Raw genomic sequence first — 8,620 nt, 5'->3', positions numbered from 1 at the left:
GTATCGCCATATTTACAGGTATTTTGCTAAAAAACCTGAGTTCTAATAAAGAACTGTGGCCGGTGGAAGAGGCGGAATTCGACGAATTGGAATTTGACGGACTGGAGCATTTAGCCGGGTATATTTGCCACAGGTTAAAGGATGATATTCCAAGCACGTCGTTTGGTAGCAATGACAACTCATGTTCCTGGGCGAGTCACCTAAGCGAGGGTGGGTTGTCAATACCAAGTTCATCTATGATGGACCATATGAAAAATCTAGAGTCAGTGTTTAAAGCAATGAACGAAGATGGCTTGCTCATTACAAATGATTTTGTAAAAACTCACATTGAGCATGCTTCGAAAATTCATTGCGACATTAAAGTGAAAAAATTATTTTTCAGGGCAAGAATGTTCTTTAAAATAAGAAAATTAAATAAAGAACTCATTGAAAATGCCCACAAGAAAAAAAGAAAAATTAAAAAAACTCTGGTTTAGATTCATATGGTACCATTATAAACTGTAAGTACGTACTAAAAACATACGGTAAGTTGTCAACTGAAATGTTGTATAAATCCGTAGAAATTAAAAGTTCTTTGATTGTAGCATGCAGCAACGTCCGCAGTTCCCGCAAAGTAAGCTCAATGTTTAAGCCGCCTAAAATTATAAGGCATGGATGCAACGTAAGCCTATGAGTTTAACAAATAATCTGGCATCTTGTATAAAAAAATATCCATATTTATTTATTTGCAGGAGAATAACATGAATGAATCAAAGGCCCTTTTCAGGGCCGCCAATTAATTTACAAAGAGACAATTATTTATGCTTTCAAAAGTACAAATTAAATTAGGCCATCATTTTTGTGTTTACATGCATATGTATATGGAAATGTGCAAAAGGCCCTTTTCAGGGCCGCAAATTAACGACGATAGGGGCCTTTCTAAATTAAGGTAAAATTCAAAACTTGAAAACAGTTTTTTCGAGCGTTTGGTTTTGGAGTTATGTCAATATTGAAGTAGAAAACTACAAAAGGATCTTGCCATAGTCTACGAATATATGGAGCCCACTGTATGAAATTGTCGATTTCCACTTTACTACATTCAATTAATTTCGCCTATTTCGCATTGTTTCTTGTTCGGTGTTTCCCTATGGGATTCCCAGTTTTTGACGAGCATCAATCAATACGTGCTTTCCTTCAAACAAAGATTCCTGATTAGTTCTTTTACAGATCTTATTGGAAATATGATTTAAAGCTTACCTCGTAATACATTTTGATATATCACTTCTCACTGTATTCTGGAAAAAGGTCGAGTTCATAAATAATGCCGCGTATTATACGCATCTCTTTGAGGAAAGTAGATTTTCTCGATTCGCCTGCGACAAAAAGCAAAAGTTTTCCCTATATTTACAAATGTGTATAACATAAATACATAATTATAGAAATTGCGTTTTCAATTATCACCAATTAACCTGCATATTTATTGGGCCGGATCAATCCCTGTGATTTATATCTTTGTTCCAGCTCTTCAGGTATGTTGCGTAAACGACCAAGGTACGAAATAATAGTTGCGTTCCAGATGCTTCACGATATTCACGATTTGCAGGAACAGCTGTTGGTAGTACTGCACTCATGCACACTGCATGGCTCCGATTCGCGCTGTTGTCCTTCCATGAAGTGTGCCATGGTGCCCCATCTCATTATGCGTAGATGCAAATGTAACGCTGCGACGAATCGCTGCATTTTGTGTATACAGGGCGTGCCAAAGCCGAAATGTTTTTTTATTATTATATTTACAGCATTTTATCACAATCATATCGGTTCTGCTCCAAGCAGCCTCCTTTAGCAAGTTAACTAATCAATCCCACTCAGATGCTGGCGCAGTTTGCTGCACCAGCCTTAATTGCAAAGCAATGGAGTACACTAAAACGTTTGCTGCAGCAGCCTTAATTGCAAAGCATGGAGTGCACTAAAACGTTCACTATTCTCCAATAGATTAGATGAAAAATGCAATATTCTCGCATTGATCAAAATTAAAACACCACTTTCGCTGTAAAGTGAACTGTTTTGACAGTTTGAACTCGTTCTACTTTTGTCTCTATTCTTTGTTTACTAGTGGTACACAAATGTCAACGGCCAGGACGGCGCAATCTTGTATTCTATCATTCTTGGTGTATGTAGAATGCCAGTCGGATTTGGTTGCTTTAAGCTAGGCGCACACCAACGCGATCGCGACAGTGACGCATAAGTGTTTTTCAATTAAAAGCCTGCGCAGACCAACGCGATAGTAGAATTGTAAAACTATCGATAGGGCCACCATGGCTGACCATATCGAGAACAAACTATCGATTGTACGCTCGCTTACATATGTACATACATACATACATGAAAAAAATTTACTTCATTGTTAGCTGTGGTGCAAAATATAGAAGAAGTCGGTGAAACCAGTGTATTCAATCTGTATTTGGATAGAGAAGAAAACATTTGAGGCCAGGGCGCTTAGGCCGACTGTGGAGTCAGTGACTACAGTGCTGAAATACAATGCAACGCCAACGTGGGACTCCAGCCCTAGGAATGGAGGAAGAAGGACCAAACAGCGCTGAAGAATTTGTTTTTAGTGACGAAAATTCAGAACCGATGATAAATTAGAAGAATTGTCTGAGCTCAGTAGCCCTAAAAAAGCTTGCGATAATATATTTTTATAAATAAAACAAACACATAAACAAAATCGAATTGCATTTTTAATTTGGTTGCATCTATATTTTGATATTTCGCTGCCATCTATTCATTAATTTATCAATTATTTAGAAGTTAGAATAGTGGCCAGAAAAATCACTAATTATCGTGATATTTTCCCAATAGTTTCGTCGCTAAACTCACTTGTACATCACCAACTAGAAGAAATGTATGAGCGAGTGAACATACTGTAAGGCAAATGCACCCATGTGTGTGCAAGAAAGGGATGCATATCACACGCGTGGAGAAGTGGTCACTTTTTCCCCAAGCCCATACAAAACTAACCGCTAAACTGACGAAAAGTTTTAGTCAGTTTTCCCAATAATTTAACCGATAATCATTGGTCAGGCTTCTTGCAGGGTCTATACTATCAATGTCATCGATAGTGGCAAGCGCTACTATCGATAGTCAATGGAAATGCTAACAACTGTTCCATGTTAACTGGGACGGCATCGAAATACAAAAAAAAAACATTTCATTAGGAATATAAACACACACACCGTTTTCTCAAGTAGGTTTTAAAAGTTATCTGCAATTTAAACACAAATTTGGTTCTGAAAAATGTGTTTGAAGCGCAGATAAACAAAGGGCCGTTTCCTCAAATAACCTTTAAATTTAAAGCTCACTTTATATTTAAGGGTTGATGTAATATTTATATGTAGTTTTGCCGAAAGTAAATCATTTAATTCTCTGTTTTTAATTTATTTACACCCAAGAGACGTCGAATTGATTTACTTTAGATATATCTGTAAATTTTAAAGCAACCTTTAAATATAAATTGAGCTTTAAAATTAAAGGTTGCTTGAGAAAACAAAGAGACAAATCTGAGAAACTAGAAAGTACTATTGATATATGTACATATTAGTGCGATTCATAAAGCGTCACAAAATGGCATTTTTGGCGAACTGGCAACGTTGCAAACAAAGTTGTATGAACGACCTATTGCAACTCCGGATTGCAAAATACATTTTTTTTTAAATGTCTCGTGTAAGTCGAAATGAAAAGTTTTTACAGTTATATTTCGAAGCAGCCTTAACTGATATACTTTTTCTTGAGGTATTCGAAGACAATAAGAGAACGTGTTTTTCGCGACTTTGACTTTGCAATGATTACCAGCTGAAATAACATGGCAATGTCACACTGTTGTCGCAAGAAAGTTTCCATACAAAAGTAATCAGCTGTGTCGCAAGGTGGCAAATTTTGCAACCAATGCGACATTTGCAACAACTTTGCGACGTTTCATGAGTCCCACTATTAACCATTTGTCTGCCCCGAATGGGCTGTGTTCTTAACTTGTACCGAAATAAATTTTTATTGTTATATCAAAATTTCACATAAGGACTGTGTTATAGACTGTCAGTTAAAGATAACCGGTGTTTTAACAGACTGTCAAATTTGTCGCCCACATGCTTATATTAGGCAAACTGCCCTTAGAATCACTTATACTAAAATATTTACAATCTTACCAAAGCGTCGAGCAGGTACACAAAATGGAGAAATCTATACAAATAATAAAATTGTAACAGGCCGATGTCCGTACATTATAAATATTAAAGAAATATCAATTTGGGAGGTCTTTATTTGAGCAACAGAAGATAAATCAACATTTTTTAGAATTTTTTCTGTCCTTCTGTATGTTTGTACGCGCATCACCCGAAAACTAGTGCATGGAATTGAGCGCAGTTTTCACCGAGGTCTAATGAAAAATAATAATAAAAAGAAAATATTGTAATATGACTGTCAAAAGAAAAAGGTTTAGAAGGATTACAGCCGAAAACGTTTTTGTTGAGGGTTGCCACCTGTTCAATTCAATTAATAAGAAAAATTTAATGCTCCAATATAGATATCAAAATGAAGAGCTTTACTGCCGAAAATATTTTAGAGGAGGGTTACAACCCGTTTGAAAATTTGTATTCTATTAAATTGATATAATAAGTGAAATATTACAGTACGGGTATCAAACAGCACAAAAATACTTCTAGGCGCAGTAAACTTCGCCGGGTATTTGCTAGTTATGAATAAAATCGGCTGTGCTAAAGGTGTTAAACTATCGATAGGCAACTAGTACTATCGATAGTTTGAGCGTTTTAAACGATGTTTCCACGCCAAGTGGTTCGCTCTCTCATTCGTAATTCGCTCTCTCATTCCGGATTGGCGCCCCAATCACGAACCGAATCACGTAATTCGCCATACAAAAGTTTGAAAGCGAATCACTTCATTTGTAGGTAATTCAGAACCATGCGAATGACGAACAAATCATTGTTTTCTCTAATTTTTATCGACAACGGCTGTCAAAACACACAGACCACACATCCCCACCAGCACTAACATTAAAAAAATAGCTAGATTAGTTTAAACTATTGATTTAGCTATTTAATCACTACACATTTTTCCTCCACCGTAGAAATGCACAATTAACAACACACTAAGCAATAAACAAAAGCAAAGAACAAGAAGCAGAGATGCAAAGTAAATCAAGAATGTGGCGTGTAAACAGGTTGATACGCCGTTCGTAATTGAGAGAGCGAACCACGTGATACGGTTGGCGTGGAAACGCCGCTTTAGAGAAAAACTACCACTACTCATCGTTAGTGGCAAAAAAATAAAACTATCGGAGTGAAATGAGCCAAAAAGTGGAGTGTTTTTGGTTTTCCGTAGTGTCAAAGTAAAAACTTTGGAAGAAGTACATATCTGTGGACATTTGACAAAACAATTTAAGTTCATCTTTCAGGGACAAAGTAAATAGCATAACTCGGCAAAGGTTCACCGTCGGAGCAATCATTTTTATTCAAATGAAAACATGCCGTTGTTGCAAACAGAAAAATTTTTAACGGTTGTGAATAGCGATAAAATAATTTAACATTTCTTTCTAATTCCAAAATTTTTCTATGACTTTTTAGTGCATAAAAATATCGTACATTGTTCACATAATAACATCCCTGCAAAACTCGATTGACCGATACCAAAATACACGTACAAGATTTTTCTATTGTCACTAGCACATAAATAGAGAACCAGTTGTAGGTTTGTTGTCAGAACTGTGGCGAATGAAGATGCCATATGATATGCTATTGATCTATATCCTTAGCATCCTACCTATTGTACTTAATGAAGGTGTTGAGCTTTTGTTGGCGACCTAGAAAAAGATTTTCACAGCGTCGCATGCACTTGCCTACATCCCACAACTCTCAACTGAGAACTCTCAATTCTTACCATTGAGCGTAAAAACAATCATTTCAAAACTCAAGTCTGATGGAAAAGAAAGTGATTGTGCTACCTTTCAAAAAGCAGTGTCCTGATTTTTCTTTCGACTCATCTGGTCACCTTAGTTATAAACATACAAAGTTGAAATTTTGTTATTTGTTTTTAAATATGGTTCGTGTTATAAAAAAACTATTTAAATCAAAGTTTCCAATTTTATACAAAATTAAGGAAAGTTCAAAAAATTTTCATCAAAACTTACAACTTTTTAATCAGTATGCTGCTTCTTAGCCCATTCAATTTTCGTATAATATTCTGCAAATCTGAAGTGGCTGAGTATTTGCGTTGAGTTTTCATATTGTTTTGCAAACGGTTCTATGCATTTTTTCCATACAAAGTATGAGCGAAGTTTATCTTATATAGAAGAAAGTTTCTGGTGTTTTCGTTTCTACCAAAAAGTTTCGCCTTTTGATTTTCCTTTTCTCTTTTCGTGTTCGATTATAAAAAAAAGGTAAACGGTTAAAAATGTTGTGTTCGTTTCTTAAAATGTCCACTCTTTTAAGGCAATAAAGGCATATTTTCTGGCTTTTAAAGCTTTGCCAGGAAATCAGATGGTTACTTATTACGACAATATTATGAAATACCTGAGCTAGACAAGGTGAAGAAAGCAAAAACATGCCCTTTTACAGGGTTGAGTGTAACATCAAACACATATGGCACGTGCAACAACAATTTTTTAAAGAAACGAAATCCCCATTATTTTCTTTCTCGATGATCATATTAATGTCGTTTTATAGTCAGACAACATTGAATAAAAATGTTTAACCGTTTTATAAACAGTGATTAAGGTATTTCCAAATTATTATTTTTTTGCAAATAACTTACTTATAATCTTAGTAGGTATATTGTCATTCATTTTTATTTCATGGTAACTATTTATTTCTGATAATCTCAAAATCGGAGTGTTTTTGCAAGAGAGGGAGTGGCGTAGTGTTCGGCTTAGAAAAGGAGTGAAATACTCCGCTGAGCACGAATTTTTTCCATCGTATTTCGACATAAGCGCAATTGTGACGTTGAATCCGCAGAGCAAAAAATTACAACAATGCTACACATATTTTTTAATGTCTAGCTCACACTTGCGCGATCCATACTCTGCGAATTTTTCGAATATTCAACGTTCCTCTCTTTGAAACGCGGCTTGCAGCGCTTTGAAGTCATCAAAGAAGAGAAAGAAAAGTGGCATTACAATAAATGTAATAGAAAACCCTCCTTTTTTATAGGATATGGACACAAAAATTGAAGAAAAAAAGGCAAATTAAGTGAGTTGTATATCGAAATTCGCGCAAATATGCGCTCGTTTGCGGATTCGAAGTTAACAGCCGAATTCGCTACGATAAAATCACGCTAATGTGCGCTTCGCTTAGTTTGGCTTTTTTCTTATTTTTTTGTACATAGCGTCTCCATATCATTTAAATAGGACAAATGAGCTTTTCTATTACTTTTTGCACATTAAACTTTTTTCTTTAAATTTATTGCTATGACACTCTTCTTTGCCGCCTTCTAAACGTTGTGCTCCGCGTTTCGAATGCGTTCGAAGAGAAAAACATTGAATGTTCGAAAAATTCACAGTGTAGGAAGCGTGCAAGTGTGCGCTAGCTCATTAAAATATCTAGGTAGCATTGTTGTAGGTTTTGGCTCCGAAAATTCGCAACGTCAGATTCGCGCTAATGTACCGTTCGCTTTATGCGGTTTCCTATAAGCTCTGATCCAATACTTTGCGTTTAAAATCCTGTAAAAATGTCAAACAGAAAATTACTCTCGGAAGTGAGAGTGAAAACTGAATAGGACTTGCCGGCGGGATAAAATGCCATTCAATTTTTTCGGTTGCAAGAATTGGTGCTACTGAACAATTTTTTGAAGTAAAACTTCTTAGGCGGCGGTATCGCAAAAATTTGTAAATTTTAGTGAAATTTTTAAAACTGAAAATGTTACATGAATAAGAAGGAAGATATAGTATAGAGAAGGGGGAAAAAGAACGCGCATGCATACGAGTACCTACATACATATGTACGTACACACATACCCACCAAAAATTATATAAGTTGTAAGAAATAAGGAATTCGCTGGCGGCGCTGTTTGCAGCGTTTATTTTACATGATACATAAGGCTTATATAAGGTAAATATACTCCAAGGGATGCCTTATTGTAAGGGATTATTAAGCCTTTTTTATATGACCTATAAGGCTTAGGCATAAAGGTATCTCAGACAGAGAGGGCAAACCTTATGAAATGATGACATCAACACAGCGAAATTTGGTGTTGATTCAAACTGAACATTTGAAAGCACATGTACTACATGTATGGCTGTAGCTGAGTGTGCAAAGATGCTTCATACAATCGGTTGCTGCCAAGACTATCCGGGTTCAATTCTCATCAGACGGACCACAAAATTTAATTAAACTTTTATATTTTTTTTATTCTCTGTGAGAGAGAAAAAGTTAAACCTTATTCCCAATGACATCAATACGGCGAAATCAGCTGTAAAATAAGGGTTGTGCCATACAACTTGTATTCCTTACAAGTTTCATGCATTAAATTTTAAAGGCGATAAAACTTTTTCTTCGCGTTGCGTGACAGATTCGCTTTGACAGATAATATGAAATGTATGAAAATGCACAAAGCATGTCTCATAGATCGTGTCAGTTGC

General features: G+C 35.7%; 1 long non-coding RNA gene across 2 annotated transcripts; it reads right to left on the bottom strand.

Moving 5' to 3' along the window:
- Nucleotides 1-1,073: 1,073 nt before the first annotated feature.
- Nucleotides 1,074-2,141, bottom strand: LOC108367650 (uncharacterized). 2 transcript variants are annotated; one of them, XR_001848271.1, is made up of 3 exons: nt 1,449-2,141; nt 1,237-1,377; nt 1,074-1,171 (listed from the first exon to the last, which is right to left on the bottom strand). It is a non-coding gene; the product is annotated as an uncharacterized LOC108367650 (long non-coding RNA). The 2 variants fall into 2 exon arrangements; XR_001848273.1 differs by having other exon boundaries at nt 1,237-1,352.
- Between the last annotated feature and the right edge of the window lie 6,479 nt (nt 2,142-8,620).

This window comes from Rhagoletis zephyria, unplaced genomic scaffold (assembly GCF_001687245.7).
Source record: "Rhagoletis zephyria isolate East Lansing unplaced genomic scaffold, Rhagoletis_zephyria_1.1 Rzeph_scaffold_02755, whole genome shotgun sequence".
Lineage (NCBI taxonomy): Eukaryota > Metazoa > Arthropoda > Insecta > Diptera > Tephritidae > Rhagoletis > Rhagoletis zephyria.
This window is presented reverse-complemented; position numbering and strand designations above follow the sequence as displayed.